The sequence below is a fragment of the Sphaeramia orbicularis genome, chromosome 6 (genome assembly GCF_902148855.1).
Source record: "Sphaeramia orbicularis chromosome 6, fSphaOr1.1, whole genome shotgun sequence".
Taxonomy (NCBI): Eukaryota; Metazoa; Chordata; class Actinopteri; order Kurtiformes; family Apogonidae; genus Sphaeramia; species Sphaeramia orbicularis.
Window position 1 is genome coordinate 49,014,094 of NC_043962.1, and position 19,592 is coordinate 49,033,685.

The 19,592-nt window shown below is 39.9% G+C and overlaps 1 pseudogene; it reads left to right on the forward strand.

Moving 5' to 3' along the window:
* LOC115421605 (netrin-4-like) overlaps positions 1-19,592 on the forward strand; it is a 58,357-nt pseudogene that overhangs the window by 14,336 nt on the left and 24,429 nt on the right.

Here is a 19,592-nt window from a genome sequence, read left to right on the forward strand (position 1 = left end):
AACCATTTTCGTTACTTTATCTATTTCTCAACATACTCTGCCATTTCGGTACTCTCTCTGTGAGTGAAAGAGAGAGACTTTCTCTATATCTAGCTATCTATCGATCTATCTATTGATCGATCAATCGATCAATCTATCGAGGGTGAGGACTACTGGATCTTGTTCTGGAAGTTGGCTGTGCTCTGCCTGCAAGTCTATCAGCCATTGGACGTTAGTGTTATGTGTTGCCTCTTTCTCCAGAAACTCTTCCAGTATTGCTCAGTCTCAGCCCTGGGTGGGTTTGTTGTCACCTTGTTACCCTGCCATTGAGAGTAGACCTTAGCTGGGTTGGTGGAGAACAACTTGTTTATTTTCCTTCCCTCTACTTCTATTGTATACCTCTTTAGGCAGGTAGCTAGAGCGGTGAGCCTTTGCTTAGCAGTCTCCAGTGCCTCAGTTGTGGATAGTTTGTTATATTTCCTGGGCAGCTCTTTCCTTAGATTCACACCTCTGCTTAGTTCTGTTAGGAGGCTGACTTCTCTCTGTACTGCCATGATCTTTGCCTCTTGCCTTCTCCTCCATGGGGCAATTAGTTCTTTCTGACTAATCATGCTGTTCATCTTGTAGCCAAGCATCTTCAGGATGACTGTTGCTGCTGCTGCATACATTGGCTGATTGGTCTCAATGATGGTAGTGGTAGGGATAGTTAGCAGTGTGGTGTTCAAATCCTCCAGCAGAGACTGGTCTGATACTTTGTTGTTTAGCCATGGCAAGCAGGAGGTAGTTGAGTTTCCCCAGGACTTCATGATTCTCTCTCTCAGGTCAGCTTTCCTTGTGTTCACTCTGTCTGTTTTTGGGGCTTGGTACCCAATCTCGATTTTTGGGGATGATGGTGAAACCACCCCCTAGCTAACCTGTCCTGTCGTATATCTATATCGATTGATCGATCGATCGATCGATCGAACTGTAACCCATGGGTATTTTACCATTTTACATTCATTCATTTTCTGAACCCGCTTTATCCTCACTAGGGTTACGGGGGTCGCTTGGAGCCTATCCCAGCTACTTAAGGGCGAAGGCGGGGTACACTCTGGACAAGTCGCCAGTTCATCGCAGGGCTGACATATAGAGACAAACAATCACTCTCACATTCACACCTATGAGCAATTTAGATTAACCAATTAACCTATCAGCGCATGTCTTTGGATGGTGGGAGGAAGCCGGAGTACCCGGAGAGAACCCACGCGGAGAACATGCAAACTCCACACAGAAAGGTCCCACCCTCTGTCGACTGGTGTTGGAATCGAACCCAGGACCTTCTTGCTGTGAGGCACGAGTGCTAACCACTGCACCACCGTGTCACCACACCATTTTACATACCCATGTAAAATACCCATGTGAATATAGAAATAAGAATAAAATGCCCATGTGAATATAGAAAAAAAAGAGTAAAATACCATGTCAATATAGAAATAAAAGAGCATGCTGGACTCCAAAAAAATATAAACAAAAAGGTACTACTAGGTTATTTCTTAATATTCAGGTTTTTGTGGAGGAGCACAAGCTGATCTACATGGCCAGCTTTCATTACACTTCTCTGTGCAATAACAATGTATCCTGCTGTGGACACGCTTGTGTCAGGGATTCACAGGTGACACTTAGTAAAGCCGATAGGTTTTCCCTTCACTACACTAAGATGACACACGTCTCTGCAAATGAAATAAAGGACTCTGGGCCAGATCTACTAAAGGTTTGCGTGTATTAAAATGTGTGCAAACTCATTGCACGCGCAAAAAAACATACAAACTGATTTACTAACAGTGCGCACTAAGGGTTGCGTCTTTCAAAGGTGCAAAATAGTGTGTCTGCATCCAATTAGTGTGTTTGCCACAATGAATATGCAGTATGGGGCCTTTACACACAGTTGTGCGTGTGCTGGGAGGAGAAGACGTAAATATATTAATTTAGGACACACAAAGGGATTTATCAAACCGGAAAGCAATTTTGCTCATAGAAACTGCGTTTATATTTTGTGTTTGTATATGTTCAGAGGCTGGAGGTCGGTGTAGTGAGTTGTGTTCATTAATCCAACCAACAACTGAACATTTTAGGTCATCGGCTCTAAGTTTGTACATATTTTCAGTATGGACTACCACCACTGCTGCTGACAGACAAATACGGTGTATTCTGAGAAATGTTCATTGGAAGTCTTGACCTTATATGTGCAAATGTTGAGACATAACTAGTTATATATAATAAAAGTGGGTTTAACAAAATATAACCCCTTTAATAGATAAATATAATTGGGTATCATCAGCGTAACGATGAAAGTTGATGGAGTGTTTCCTTATTAAGTTACCTAAAAGAAGCATGCATAAGAGAAACAGTATTGGTCCAAGAACTGAACCTTGAGGAACTCCATATATAACTGTAGTGCACTGAGATGATCCATTATTAATATTAACAAACTGGAAATGATCTGTTAGATAGGAGTTCAATCACATTAATGCCGATCCTTTAATACCAATGGATTGGTAAAAGATCTGTCTCAACATTAAATCAAATTCACGCTAATCACCACTGCTAATCTCAAAGGAACATGATCATGATATATATAAAAATAATATTGCAACATTATATACTTCACTGCCGTATTGTCCTGTCTCACCGTCTCTATTTTCTGAATCCCTTGTTGTAGGTGTGCAGAGCCGATGCTCTGGCCGAGCCTGTAACCCACGCATGGGGAACCTGGCCCAGGGCAGAGTTCTGACCACCCGGTCCGTCTGTGGCTCCAACTCCTCTGAACCCTACTGCATCTACAAACAGATGGCTTCCCCTCACAGTAGGGAGTCTTGCTCCCCAGCAAAGTGCAGCAAGTGCAATGCTGCTGTTTCCAGCCAGGCTCACCCTCCGTCTGCCATGAGTGACTCCTCTTTCCGCTTCCCTGACACATGGTGGCAGTCTGCGGGGGGGGTGAAAGAGGAGGTACTGCAGCTGGACCTGGAGACAGAGTTCCTCTTCACCCACCTCATTGTGGTGTTCCGCTCTCCGCGCCCTACTGCGATGGTCCTGGAACGCTCCCAGGATCACGGCCACACATGGAAGACCCTCAGGTATTTTGCCAAGGACTGTAAGGAGGCGTTTGGTTTGGCAGAGGGGTGGCCCATCGGGAAGAGCAGGGCGACTTGCACCTCGAAGTATTCAGGAGCCTTTCCATGTACCAGAGGAGAGGTGGGTTTAATGCAGCAAATCAAGATGCTGCAAACCAGGAGGAGCCAAAATAGACATCAGTGAGCCTGTTTAGATGCACTAATACTTAGATCATTATTTGATTTCTGGAGTTATCAGATTATTCAAGTGACCATGTAAACCTGGGGTGTCAAACATACAGCCCCTGGGCCAAAACTGGCCCACCAAAGGCAAGGATGAATTTGTGAAATGCAAACATTACACTGAAGATATTAACAATCAAAGGTGTCAAAATCATTTTAGTTCAGGTTCCACATACAGACCAATTTGATAGCAGATAGTCAATGATAAGGGGAGGTAAGTTGAGATTTCATGGTTTAATCAATCAGTCAATCAATCAATCAATCAATCAAATTTTATTTATATAGTGCCAAATCACAACAAAAGTTATCTCATGACACTTTACATATAGAGCTTGTAGAAGCCACACTCTCAAGCCAGACTCTCAATGCTTTACAGTTTTTTGGTTTTTTTTTTAGTTTGATTTTATTTCATTTCAGTTTAATTAAATCAAAATCTGAGTTTAAGCAAGACCAAAAGTGTAAAATGTGGTTATATAGGGTTTTTAAACTTTTATTTATGGTCAGAACTTATCAAATGTATCTTGTTATTACCCTGCCCACCAAAGGGGAGGCAAGGGGTATTGAGGTTTTGCACGTATGTCACGTGATCACGTGGTTTGCTGTTTACAATGCCATATTGGTAGGCAAGCTTTCCTTGGATCGTACAACGTGTTAAACGATGGACCTGCTAAACTCCTGTGTGTCGTTTATTACTTAGCTTTCACCAATTATAAATTAGGCAGAAAGACCGCTCTGTTACATTGGTGGCAGCAGTGGTTCTGTTCTGCCAACCGCTGTTTATAGTTATTACCGCAGTTAATGTAGCTTCTCAGTATAGTTAGCCTGCGTGCCTGCTGTGTTTAGCGGCGTAGAAAAAAAGAATTGTCATCATGTGGTACGGTGATGAAGACCCCTTTAAACCAACCAGGAGGGCTTCCCCTGACCTATCACCCTATAGAGAGAGAGTGATTGTGGATCTACCTGCTCCCTTTGCTGGCGATGGCAGCCAAAGGTTCCTCAGTTAGGTGAGGCAGATGCAAGTGGCAATCGGAGCTACGGCGGGCGACACCGGTGAGTTCAACAGGGAGCTGGTGACAATACTCCCCACCTGTCTATGCAAGTCTGCTTTTCTACTATGGGACAGCCTTCCCGATGCGGTCAAGTCAAATTATGCGGTCATGAAAGAGAAGGTGGGATCGGCTTTGGCCAGAGACAGTTAATGGACCGTTTGAGAGCTAACATATTGGCTCGTTCATGAGTTCCGGGGGAGAGCCTGGAGGTGTACGCGGCTGATGTGAGCCGGCTGGTAGCTGGTACTCGTGTTTTTGCCTCCGACTTGCGTGTGCATCACTATTGTTAGTAAACATTGAAACTCATCTATGGTGCCTTTATCACAAGCAGACATACTTGCAAATAACAAAACACGCAAACATGAGTCCAAAGGAAAACACGATATAAAGCAACAGTTCTGACTTTCTGGATCCAGATAGTGTGCCTACCAATATGGCGGTGGAAACAACAATCACATGACCAGTGACGTCAGCTGCAAGTACTCAACTGGTTTTGGTTTGGTTTGGTTCATTTGTTTGTTTGTTTGCTAACAATCTAGTAGCAAAACTATTGGTTGAATTATTACCAAATTGGGTTTATAGTTTGCCAGGGACCCAGAAAACATGTCATTACATTTTGGGAAAAGTAGGTCAAAGTTTGAATTTTTTTTAATGAATTTTTAGAATCTTTTTTCCCCATTTACTTATAAGGGGTGATATTTCACATCTGTAGCAGGAAAACTATTGACTGAATTCATACCAAACTGGGTTTATAGATTGCCAGTGACCCACAATAGATGCGGTTACATTTTGGGAAAAGTAGGTCAAAGTTCACATTTTTTTATAAATTTTTTAATTGCTTTTTGTTCTCCCATTTACTTAAAATGGGTGAAAATTCAAATGTCTATAAAAACATTAATTTGTTTCAATTTACTTTACACTTGGCACATATATAGAGGCAATTGATATACTGACATCAGCACGCACATAGACATGATGACATCAATTGGATTGATGCCAAAATAAGCTACAATATGTGTGAGGGGCGGGGTTTGTTGTGCCTGGCACCACTTGTTGGATATGTTTTTCTGTTGTAACATGAAGACTGTGTTAAATTGTGATAAATGCCTATATTGTAAAAATGTGCCACTTGTGCTTAAGGAAGTGGTGTCTGGAGAACAGAAAAAAGAGGACTAATTATCATTTATGTTGTTTCTTTGTTTTATGTGATCCATGGTGAGGTGCTGCTGTTTTTCGAAGTTGGTGGATGATACTGTGATTTTTTTTGTTCACACTGAGGATGATTTTAAGATGCATGGGGCTGAACAGAAGAAAGAAAGAGATGTAGGAAATATCAGGGATTTATCCCTCCAACAGATCTCTACAGATCGTCCTCAGAGTTTCCTGATCCACCAGCTGAATCCAGCTGATTAAAAACAAACAAGCAAACCTGGAGCTGATGGGACTCATTCTTCCTTCTGTTCAGTCAACTGTATCATTCATTCATTTTCTGAATCCGCTTTATCCTCACTAGGGTCATAGGGGTCGCTTGGAGCCTGTCCCAGCTACTTATGGGCAAAGGCGAGGTACACCCTGTACAAGTTGCCAGTTTATCGCAGGGCTGGCATATAGAGACAAACAATCACTCTCACATTCACACCTATGGGCAATTTAGATTAACCTATCAGTGCATGTCTTTGGATGGTGGGAGGAAGCCGGAGAACCCAAAGAGAACCCATGCAGACAAAATGCAAACTCCACACAGAAAGGTCTCACCCCCATCGATTGGAATCGAACCCAGGACCTTCTTGCTGTGAGGCACGAGTGCTATCCACTGCACCATTGTGTCGCCCTCACCTGTATCATCATACATAAAAATACAAAAACATAAAACCTTCATGTATCATGGTGTAGTCATGTAAAGTATCAGTGGAGCAGTGGTCCTCAACTGGTCTGGCTTCAGGACCCACGATCACCCCTCAATGACAAGCTGTGACCCAAATTGATAACAGTTAAACGTCTCAAATTCATTTAATAAAAAGATGTGTTTTGAACCTGAAGATGATGTGTTTTGAACCTAACAGAATATCACAGTATGCCAACACAGACAAGCTTAATGATAAACCAAACTGGCAAGAAGGTGGTGAAGCTAAATATGGAAATATTCCCTTTAACACTTAATCAGACACATTTTAACTAAAACTAAAAATGTGCACTCAGTTAACAATGTCACTTATTGAAGAAATAAACACACTGAGGTTTTTGTCCTCAATATAGGTAAAACCATATCTGATGTAGTCATTGTCATATCTGAGTTCTGCAATGATTTGAATGGAAACTTTTGGATTTTCTTTATGCTGTGAAATGTATGGTGTTAATTAGCATTACAGTGCATTACCACCACCTACTGTACTGTTGGGGAGTGTGAATGGATGTCGCTCACGTCCATAAAAAATAAAGCATAGGATTGATTTCTCAACATTAGTTTTTTGCCCAAAGGCCTGCGACCCACTGAAAACAGGTTTGCGACCCACTTATGGTTCATGACCCACCAGTTGAGAATCACTGATGTAGAGTAAGTGAACTTCACAAATTACACAGAACCATCAGAGGCCAAACTTGAGAGGCACAGGATGAGAGTCATGTCACATTATTGACTAATCAGTGTCAATTATATAGTTTTAAATGGCATTTAAGACATCAACATCAATATCTTTTATGTAAATGGAACCTACACAATACCATTAAAGTCTAAACTAGAAGCACTCGGAGAGCGCAGACCTCCGCCAAGGCTGATCAGTGGCCCCCCCGTGGGCCCCCCCCACGCCAAGGAGGTTATGTTTTTGCCAGGGTTTGTTTGTTTGTTTGTCTGTCTGTCTGTTTGTCTGTCCGTTAGTGTGCAACATAACTCAAAAAGTTATGGACAGATTTTGATGAAATTTTCAGGGTTTGTTGGAAATGGGCCCCCCCGTGGGCCCCCCCACCCCCGATCACCACCAAAATTTAATCATTTCTTCCTTATCTCATTTCCAACAAACCCTGAAAACTGATAACTTTTTGAGTTATGTCGCACACTAACGGACAGACAAACAGACAGACAAACAAACAAACAAACCCTGGCAAAAACATAACCTCCTTGGCGGAGGTAATAATCTATATTCTTGTATTTATCTGTTCTCCAGGAACTTTTTTACATAAGTATGAGTTTCATGTTCTTACAAGATAGGCATTTATCACTGTATTACATGAAAGTTTTACATTACAGTATGAAAGTAATAACATTAAACACGAGTTAATGTGTAGTGATCATATTATGATGGGATCATTCTCACATTTTTATAACATGATAATTTGTCATCAAACCAGTTGCTATTGAGATAAAAGATAAACACACAGTTTATAATGAAAATGATCTACAGTTCACGGGCAGTAATCCTGAGCCCAGTCCTGGTTTTTTGAAAAGTCTTCAGGTGAAGACTAGTAATTAGACAGCAGTGACTGGTTTTAACAGCGGGTTAAAGGAGTCTGAACACTGGATTGTAATTTTTCTTTCTAATATTTCAGTGGCCCCATCAGGCCACATGACCAGATATTCCTACAGCACTTCACAGTTGCAAAGCCTCCCGCCTGCTCTGCCTTTGTTGTTCATTTATTGACACCAGGATGCACTAAGCCGATATCACACAAACCACCGAACAAATGCTTGTCCAAGCTTTGTAAACCAATCTCCTCTGATAGGCTTCTTAAGCTGCAAACTGCTTTGATATGCATGAGTAGGATATCAATGTTCACTTTTACCTCTGATGTTCTCCCAGGGCAGTTTTTGGATCTGTGCTGTGTCATCGCTGAGTGGTTTGAGCTATAGCCAAGAATGCTTTATTCATGAGCAGGCCTTTCATTTATGTGCAGGGACTCATGGCCTTTTTCCACCAGATTAGAACCTCGGTGCCTCTGGTGAACCAGCCCACGGTTCCACAGGTTTCGAGCGGAACCATTCTAGTGAAGGAGGCATCATTAACAGAGGGCGTCACACAATGTAAAACAGCTCAGAATATAGTTACATATTACCCCAACCAGCTTTTCCTGGTGATCCATAAGTTTATTTTTGAGTTTATTTATTATTTGTTGTTGTGCTCAAATGCTACCAGCACGTTTACTTATTTATGCTTCTTTCTAGTGTTTCCTTCACTTCAGAAGATGATTTAGTCCACAGGATCTTTAGCACATGACTTGAATTAAATAAGACTTCAAGGTCGTCAAGAGGCCCTTTCCCACCGCAGGAACTTTTGCAGGAACTTTTGCAGGAACTTTCTGTATTACCCCGAACTTTCAAAGTTCCTGGTGCGTTTCCACCGAAAATTACCCTGGTAACTGACCCTCCCCCGGCCCCGAATTTACCCCGAAGAAGTTCCTGGTACAGAGGTAGTACTTTCCAGATTACCAGGATCTTTAAGGGGCGGAGTTGTGTGCTGCAGAACGCTGAGTGGTGGACTAGACTGGCAGCATTTCCGCATTCTGTTCACCGCCAATATTTAACTCATTTAATTTCCACAAGCTTTGTATTTTGATAATTCGGAAAATGGACCAAAAGAGAAGCTACAACAAGTGGACGGACGACGAGGAAATTCAGACAGACTTTGAATCGCCGACATGAAATGAGCGAGTAAAAGCTGTCGGAGCCAAATATAAGACACAAGCCTAAAGAAATACGAGAAAAGCCGAAGAAATTTATGCAGGATTGAAAGAAACTAAAGGACCACAACGGTCGCAGTGGATCTGACTGTCGAACAAACCAATGGTATGTATATGACAGAAATATTCACTGTTTAGTTGGTTCCATGCTGTAACAGTAGTCAGAGGCATCAGCTGTTTAGTCAGAAGTGAAGTCCGGTTAACCTAATACTAATGCTAATGCTAATACTAACTGGTCAACAGTCTGACACTAAACCTAAATCAGAGAACTGGATGTATTCGTGTTGTCGCTGTGAGCTGAACACTGATTTATTCTGTATGTTTGTGATTTCCACCTGAAATGGACTGGACGGACTTGCCTCTTTTTCTGAACCTGTGGCTCGTTTGTGTCCTCGTCCATCACCTACTGCTGCTTACAACGGCCCAGGTAAGAGATTTGACATGTCACATCACACTGGTAGGAATCTGTCATCATGTGTTCTGTTATTCATTTATGCATTTTTATTACTTTTCCTGTAGGAAAGTGAAAAAGGGACCAGGACCATGGAGTTCCAGACCGACTGTCCTGGACTAGCTGGACCAGACCCTGGTCCAAAAGCCTGAACCTTTCACACATGTTTATTTCCCTTTTAATCTCAAGGCACCTTGTTTTGTTTCAAATTTTAATAAAAAAATCTAACCTAATACTGTCTGTTCATTTACAAGGCATCAAAATATGAGTATAAGTACTTTTATCAGTAATATGCAGTTGAATTAAATGCAGGCATTTGAGTAAATCTGTCTGACTTTAGGGTTGAACTTGGACTATCATATCTATAAACAATAGAAATGAAACAGAACCATCCATCACACATAAAGTTGATGTGATTTAGTTTAAGGAATGAGAAGTTGAAAATACATGTTGTACCATTTTTAAATACAAATTAAGGATATGTAATTATGGTTAACTTCATTTAAAATGTATTCCAGATGGATTAAGTGATTCAACAACCAGTAAAATGTTAAACCCAAACTGTCCACTTAAGTACTTTGTCATTTTATTGAACTAGAGGTTAGTTTGTGAATGCACATGAACTGGACTACAGGTTCTGTTACTGCTCCCTCATACATCATCAACCTGATTTGAATAAATTACCCTGAACTTTCGGGTGCGGTGGAAATGCAGTTACCAGGAACTCTTTTACCCCAAAAAGTTCCTGGTAAATAAGTTCCTGGTAATAAAGTTCCTGGGCCTTTTGGTGGGAAAGGGCCTAAGGTGTCTTTATTAGTCTCCCTTGGGAGAAATTTGTCTTGGACAGAGGCGTCCGCTGCACAGACAAATACCACTCACACAACAATAAGAATAACAAACATCCAGAATAAAAGTAAATAAGTGACATAAAAGTGCAATGTATTATAACATTGGTTAAAAACAGAGGTGCAATGTGCAAATTCAGCATTATGTGTAAAAATAATATAGAACAACACACCCCTTACACTGTTACAAGTCACAATTAGGACTTGAGAACTACAATCAGGTTCCTAAGTATTTGGACAGTGACACACATTTTGTAATGTAGCCTCAGTACACCACTACCACAGTGGATCTGAAATAAATGTGGACTTGGAGCTTTAATTCAAGGAGTTTAACAAAAGTGATTGATTAACCATTTTGGAATTATCAATCAATCAATCAGTCTTTATTTATATAGCACTTTTCATACATGAAGAGTGTAGCACAAAGTGCTTTACATATAAGTTTAAAAATCAGTACCACCACCCACCCACCCAACCGGACACACACACACACGCACACCCACAAGCACATACATACTTAAAAAAAAAAAACTGAGCACAAGAGGACCAGAAAGTAAAAGTAAAAGAGTAAAAGAGGAGGCGCTGTCTCAGGGAGCCATCCGCACCAGGAGGCAGCCGCCGATCCCGGCAACCAGGCGCCAGTGACACAGCACCGCATCCCAACCAGTGGGAGAGGGCCAACCCCCACCCACCAGAAAGGAGCAGACCCCAGTGAAAGAAGGCGCCACAGCCACCAGAGTCCACAGCCCCCCCCGGCATGGAGGGCTCCCTCTGATGAAACACTGGAAAATATAGATAAGAAACACTAAAAAGACATAAAAGAACTGATTAAAAGAATCTAAATGTAAGACATAAATATAAATATAATATAAACATTAAACATTAAAATAGTAAAACAGAAGCATTGGTTAAAAGAAACTTAAGATATATGTATTAGAAACTTAAGATAAATGTATTAGACCTGTAATGGTACATGTACCAAACCGAACCGTTTCAGTACACACCTGTTCGGTTCAGTACACAGCTGTACCGAAACGGCACAGTATGGTGAGAAAAAGAAAAAGGAACGAAAGACGTCGTTCGATGCAGAACTTTAAGTTAGCGCAAGTTTCACACGGACATATTGAAGGACGCACACATTGACCCGAAATACCAAATAGCAGCTGATATAAGATTTTAAAAAAAACCAACAAAAAAACAACAACAACAACAACAAATATGATGTGAACCTGGAAGGAAGAGACTGGAGACCCTCCATCATCAGTACAGTCCAATTTGGATCTGTTCAGGTTCAGGTGAAAGACAGCAATGAGGAAACAGACGTTAATAAGATGGACGTTGTTTGGCCCCTATGAACTACAGTAGTTCTAAAACACTTACACTAGCTCTGTCTGTCTGTTTGTTTGTCTGTCTATCACGCACGCTGTATAATAGAGCAATAAATAGAACGTTGAAAGTATGTAAAGTTTCACTTTTGTTTCACGACAGCGTTCTTTACGTTAGTTATAGACTGCACCCCCAGGTATATAACTGCACACCCCCCCAACCCCCCGGCTCCAACAAAAAAAAAAAAAAATCCCCTGTGGACACAGGCACATACAAATAGACAGTGTCCTAAACAGTTTGTTGTCTGTCCTAAAATAAATAATTTGGTTCATTGTGTTGTCAATGTTTCTCTTCAGTTTGTTTAAACAGAATACCAGTTTGTCCTCTTGTTAATGTTGCACTTCATGTGGAATTTTTTTGTTATTTGTATGCAGAATGTGAACTGACAGAACTGTGATTAGATTTTTCTTGTTTGTTCGAAACTACCTTTCAGGGAAAAGTGCAATACTAATGTTTAAAATACATTTAGTAATATTAATAATTTATTTTATTTTCTATTTGATTTATAGCAGCAAAATTATATTATTCCTGTTTTTCTATATTCTGTTGTCTCCAAAAATTTGGGGGAAAATGTTAAAACATTCATTAATACATTAATAGACATTTCGAGGGGTTTTCTTTCTTCCCGTACTGAATCGAAAAAACCGAACCGTGGCTTTGAAAACCGAAAACGTACCAAACCGAAAATTTTGTGTACCGTTACAGGCCTTATATATATATATATATATATATATATATATATATATATATATATATATATATATATATATATATATATATATATATATATTTATATTTATATAAACATATATAAAAACATATATATATATGTTTTTATATATGTTTATATATATATATATATATATATATATATATATATATATATATATATATTTATATAAACATATATAAAAACATATATATATATGTTTTTATATATGTTTATATAAATATAAATATATATATATATATATATATATATATATATATATATATATATATATATATATATACATACAGGGTGGGGAAGCAAAATTTACAATATTTTGAGGCAGGGATTGAAAGACAGTGTATGACCAATTAGTTTATTGAAATGAGAGTTTATTTGCCACAAGAAAATTGACATAATAGAAAATGTTTTTATTCTATGTGTCCTCCTTCTTTCTCAATAACTGCCTTCACACGCTTCCTGAAACTTGCGCAAGTGTTCCTCAAATATTCGGGTGACAACTTCTCCCATTCTTCTTTAATAGTATCTTCCAGACTTTCTCGTAATAGTTTTGCTCATAGTCATTCTCTTCTTTACATTATAAACAGTTTTTATGGACACTCCAACTATTTTTGAAATCTCCTTTGGTGTGACGAGTGCATTCAGCAAATCACACACTCTTTGATGTTTGCTTTCCTGATTACTCATATGGGCAAAAGTTTCTGAAAAGGTATGGATAATAGTGTCAGCTATGATTATGACATCAATATATGTTTGGTTTCAAAACAATTGACGTACTGCCAGCTGAGAAAAAACAACTAAATGTTCATTGTAAATTTTGCTTCCCCACCCTGTATGTATATATATATATATATATATATATATATACATATATATATAAAACTATAAAACCTTAGAGTGGATAAAACAGAGGCATTAGTTAAAAGCAGTGGCGGCTGCTCGTCTTTCAGACAGGGAAGCTCACTGTTGGCTTACATCAAAAAAAAAAAAAAAAAAAAGTCAAGTTATTTAAACATACATTCGGCCCTCCGTTCCTTTTTAAGAAAATGGTCAGTGATCTTATCGTACCAGTAGGCATCTTTTCCAGGGACTGGACCAGTGTCCTCTGAATATCCAGCAGAGCTAGGGCTGCTTAGATTGCCTTGGCCCATTGTGTTGTGGGTGTAAGACTTCAGCCTTTTTAAACTAGAGATGCTCCTTTCACTCCGACCTAGCCGACAGTTTGATTGATTTAAGTATCTACAAAACGATATTAAACTCGAACAAGAAATGATTAAATTATGTAACTGAAACAAGAAAACGTTGAAATTATGTTAAATTGAAACAAGGAAGTACAATGAGTGTGTTTTATTTACAGTGCAAGAAATGAACGAGTAGTTTCGTTGTGGTTTCTCTCTGATTTCACAGCAGAATGCGCGACGGTATTAAACTGAACCGTGTCAGTGGAGGTGATCTGAAAACAGCTGTCAATCAACGGGATTTAGCCTTTTGACTGATCCTCCAATCAGCACGTGGGATTCTGGCATCCAGCCCGGCTGAGTTCCGCCCACAGCTCCATTCACCCCCAGAGACGCCCGGCGTCCGGGGGCGGGACAACATCGTGGCATTTATCCAATTACCGTCCAGTTTTGAGGTAATGAAAAAAACTGTTCCACTCAGTCCCATTGAAGCCCAGAGACACCCGGCGTCTACGGAGAAATGCACTGAGCAGAGATCATACGAGAAAACAGCACAACGGGAATGGAGGAGAAGTGAACAACATCGCGTCCGTTGATTTGTGATAAAGCTGATTCTGAACGAACTCATCTGTGAGATGAACGTGTTCTAACACATTTGTAGTCAATAAAATGTCAACACAACCGTACATATTTAACAATTTGATTTTCGTAATTTTAGGGGAAGCCGGGCTTCCCTTGCAGTCTATGAGAAATCGCCACTGGTTAAAAGCCAAATTAAAGAGATGGGTCTTGAGCCTGGTTTTAAAAAAATCTACATTCTCTGTGGCCCTGAGGTTCCCTAGCAGGCTGTTTCATAGGCGAGGAGCATAATGCTGAAAAGCTGCCTCACCATGAGTTTTTGTGTTAGCTTTTGGAACTGTTAAAAGGCCAGTTCCAGAGGACCTCAGGGTCCGCGAGGGTTCATAAGGTAAAAGCAAGTCTAAAAGATAAGAAGGCGCAAGACCATTAAGACATTTAAAAACTATTAAAAGGACCTTAAAATCGATCCTGGAACACACAGGGAGCCAGTGCAGTGATTTTAAAACCGGTGTAATGTGAGCCCGCCTTCTGGTCTTCGTCAGCACTTGAGCGGCTGAATTCTGAAGGAGTTGGAGTTGTGAGATTCTATCTTTGGGAAGACCAGAAAGCAGGGCATTGCAGTAGTCAGTTCTACTGGAAATAAAAGCATGCATCAGCATCTCAGTGTTGGCTCGAGAGAGAACTGGACGGACTCTGGCTATGTTCTTAAGGTGATAGAAACCTGTTTTTACGGTGGATCTAATATGTGGGATGAAGTTCAGCTCAGAGTCAAAGATAATGCCCAGGTTTTTTTTACTTGTACAGATGGGTTAAAAGAATATGCTTGTAGTTTTGGTAAGTACTTCTCTCTCATAGCCTCAGGACTGATAACTAAAACTTCAGTCTTGCCTTGGTTGAGCTGTAAGAAGTTTTCTGCCCTCCAGGTTTTAATAGCTAAAATGCAGTTAAAAAGGGCATCTATTGGCCAAGTGTCTTCAGGAGACATGGCAGTGTACAGCTGTGTATCATCAGCATAGCTGTGAAAGTTGATGCCATGTCTCCTGATGATATCCCCAAGTGGAAGCATATATAGGTTAAAAAGTAAGGGGCCTAAGATTGAGCCTTGGGGCACACCATATCTAATTTCATGGATCGCTGAAGAGCATGTATCCATGCTTACCAAAAATTTTCTGTGAGATAGGATTGAAACCAATTAAAAACAGTACCAGAGAGGCCGACTAGGTGTTTCAGTCTAATTACAACCATTTTGAAAGTAGTCCCTAGCCTCAAAAGTAATTGGCAAACTGAGGACTATTTTTAATACTTGGAGGAATCCTGGAACCTGTGTGTATCGCCAAACACTGAGTTTCTTCCATGGAAATGATTTTCAATCAATCAACTAGCCAATCAAATTTTATTTATATAGCGCCAAATCATAACAAAAGTTATATCATGACACTTTACATATAGAGCTGGTCAAAACCAGATTCTCAAGCCAATTTACAGAACCCAACAGAATCCTCCAGGAGCAAACACTTGTGACTAGTGACAGTGGCGAGGAAAAACTTCCTTTTACAGGCAGAGACCTTGAGCAGACGTTGACTCCCGGAGGATGGTTTTCTGCCTTGACCAGTTGGGGTTAAAGAGAGAGGGTAAAGGAAGAGAAAAAGAGAGAGAGAGAGAGAGAGAGAGAAAGAGACGGGAGACAGAGTGAGGCCTTTTCTAGGCCTTTACTACAGTCATCTTCAGTAACTGCTTGTTTGTGGGTTTTTGTTACTCAATTTTAGTCTTGAGTAACTGAAAAGCAGCTTTATTGGGTTGAGATCAGGAGACAGACTTGGCCACTGAAGAACATCACATTTTCTTGCCTTCAAAAGCTCTTGAGTTGCTTCTGCTCACTATCCCATCAGTTTTGAGGAAATTGTCTGAATTTCAGCAAAGAGGATAGTCCTGTATACTTCACAATTCATCCTGTTACAGGTGATGCTGTTACTATCAGCATCACATTATCATTAAAAATCGGTTACCCACTTCCACTGGCAGCCATACATGCCCATGTCATAACATTGTCAACACCATGTTGGACAGATGGCATGGTCTGATCTGGATCTATAGAGGGTATGCACGTGACGTCACCGCTAGCAGAAGTCACCGCGGTTACGTCCACTGAGTGGCAGAAAGAGGGAGATGAGTAGCGGCTTTGGCTTGAATACTGCGAAAACTTCAGAACAATTTAAAAAATGGGGAAGAGCTGTTGTGCCATTGATTGCACAAATAGGTTTAAAAAGCACTCAGAGCTATCGTTTTACCGGCTACCTAAAGCCAAAGACAGAAGAAGCAGATGGATCACTGCAAATCATAGAAATAACTGGAATCCAGGCAACGAAACCTGGATTTGTGGTTGCCATTTGTGTCAGGTAACGTTAATTTATGCTATATTCTTGCATAAAATCATACTTTAAATTACATATCGTTTTGGCCAACGTCACTTCTTAGTAAAGCTCTTAATGTTAGTCTCTGTCATTTAGTTCTATATTTCATAACTGAAACGTTTTTGTCTTCAGTTGTGTGATTCTGAACCTTGTGCTCTACATAATTTGTAAACTAGCTTAAACTGAGGCTAACCTAGTTTTCCAAATAAGGGGGTACTCTAGCACAAAGCTGTTGTAGTTGTGTTGTATCAAGTATTTGATGTTAACTATACTTAAATATCCAAAAGTACCAGTAGATCATACACTCACTTGGGTCAATACTAAGGGTTTAACTACAGTAAATCAGTAGCAAATTGTGAGCACTACTGCTGGGCCTTTACCTTGGCAATCACTGCCAAGAAAATACGTCTGCACTGGCATAAAACCTCAAAAACAATAGTATGCTGAATTGAAAGGACTCACCAGCTGTAATCCTCTAATTAACAATGACGAGGGTGTCAACAACTCTTTGACTTTTGTATGCTTTCAGGCTTTGCATTGGGTATTTTCCAGGCGTTGAAATCAGGTACATATAAATGCCAGGATAGGTGATTTCCGGCCACATATCAATGTTCATAGACCACTTGTTGTTTGGTAGTTGTATGGATCCATGTCGAGTGTAATTGTCTTTAATTTCATGTTGTATTCCACATTTTTCTGGGTCTTGCTGTAGTTACTGCTATGCTCCGCCATGTTGAGCCGGTTTGTTTTTGCCACTCAGTCTGACTTAGAGGGGCGTGGCCCAGGGGGATGTGACGTATGTGCATTCCCTCTATTCCAGATCAGAATAGCTCTATTCTTCAAACATTTCTATAACCATCATTGCAATTCAAGTTCATCTTGATTTCATTTTCCCGGAGATTTTTTTTCCAGAACTGGGCAGGGTTTTTTTCCCCTCAGTGTTTTTTATTAGATTCTAATGTGTCCGTCCTATTGTTGTGTTACCAGTAATTTTCGCCTTGTTGTTCACCCTCTATATTTACATTCATAAGGTGTCTCTTGTAGACTTTGACAATGATACACCTACCTCCTCAGTGAGGTTTTTCCTCTGGAGACCTCTCTTGCTCAACAAAGATTAGGAATGCAACCTGTTTGCATCTTGTAAAAAAACAAACGTGAATGTGTTTCTCCAGTGGTTTATGGCATAAAGGTGTAGTAAAGAAAAACTTTTTGAATCAAGTTTTGTCTTTGGTTCATGTAGAGGAAAGCAATTTATTAAAAATATGACATATCCATAACATCGAATAAAATTTAGATTTAATTTTTTTGACCATATTGTTCATCTCTATGAATACTACCAGTATTTTGCGACATAATAAAACTAAAACATTTGACTTGACATTTAGCAGGGACTTGATTTGATTGACCAGATTTTTAGCTCACTGGCCATTAGGCCATGAGCTATCGTGAAGGCACTGTTCGTTGTCATCATCATCATCATCATCATCATCTTTGTCGTTTTTGTTAGCAATCTCTTCAAACATCTTCTCTGACGAAATCACTTGGCGGATTCATTTGAAACTTATATGTAGCTTCACTGGGACAATGTCTACAAAGTTTCCTCACTGTTTCGACAAATTTAGATATTTGAATTTTTGACAAAAGTGTTTTTTGAAATATTACGAATTTATTCTGTGTTTGACAGTTTTACTTCCAGGTTTTATGAGGAAGAGTTATAACCATGTGAACCTTTTTTTTCCTCAGAGAGAACTAAAACTCAAATATCAACATCCAACCAAATTGTAAAACAAGAACCACTTTTCCATGTTCACATAGAAATTTGTCTGACTCCTCAGATTAGCAATATGAAAGGAGTTCTACAGTGGGGGAAATAATTATTTGATCCCCTGCTGACTTTTTAAGTTTGCCCCCTTACAAAGAAAGAAACGGTGTATAATTTTTATGGTAGGTATATTTTAACAGAGTGAGACAGAATATCAACAAAAAATCATAAAAAAACCTCATAGCTGATTCTGATTATGACCTTAAGAACACCATCCCCACTGTCAAGCATAGAAGGGGTAACATCATGCTTTGGGGCTGTTTCTCTGCTAAGGGCAGGGCCGGACTGAGACTCATTTTCAGCCCTGGAGTTTCATACCTCAGACCGGCCCACTTTAGATCACGGACCAATTCTTATTAAAACTAGAAGCACTCGGAGAGCGCAGACCTCCGCCAAGGCTGATCAGTAGCCCCCCCTACGCCAGGGAGGTTATGTTTTTGCCAGGGTTTGTTTGTTTGTCTGTCTGTTTGTCTGTCTGTTAGTGTGCAACATAACTCAAAAGTTATGGACAGATTTTGATGAAATTTTCAGGGTTTGTTGGAAATGGGCCCCCCCCCGTGGGCACCCCCACCCCCGATCACCACCAAAATGTAATCATTTCTTCCTTATCCCATTTCCAACAAACCCTGAAAATTTCATCCAAATCTGTCCATAACTTTTTGAGTTATGTTGCACACTAACGGACAGACAAACAAACAAACAAACAAATAAACAAACTAACAAACCCTGGCAAAACATAACCTCCTTGGCGGAAGTAATCATGGAATTCTAACCTTACATGTTCTCTTCATCTGTGTCATTAGTGGTTCAGGGTTGTGCTGCTGAGCTGCTCCTCTGTCATCAGTAGACTCTGCTCTCCCTTTCACACTTCCTCCAGTTTCTCTAGACTCTCCTGCACCTGGATCACAATAAAAAATAAGATCTACAGACATTTTGACTTACTGAACCAATTCAGATATTTACATTGGCTAAATATGCAGGTTTATTTAATATTACTTTATGCTATTGCCTTTTAACTGTGGGCTTTGTGTATTTACTGTCTCACTTTTAATGATGAAAAATAAACAGGCCAGTACTATGGTTTGGGTCTAGACAGTGGTTTTACTGGAACTACTGCTTGTTGACACAGTCTGTTCCAACAGCTCACCTTTTCCTTCCA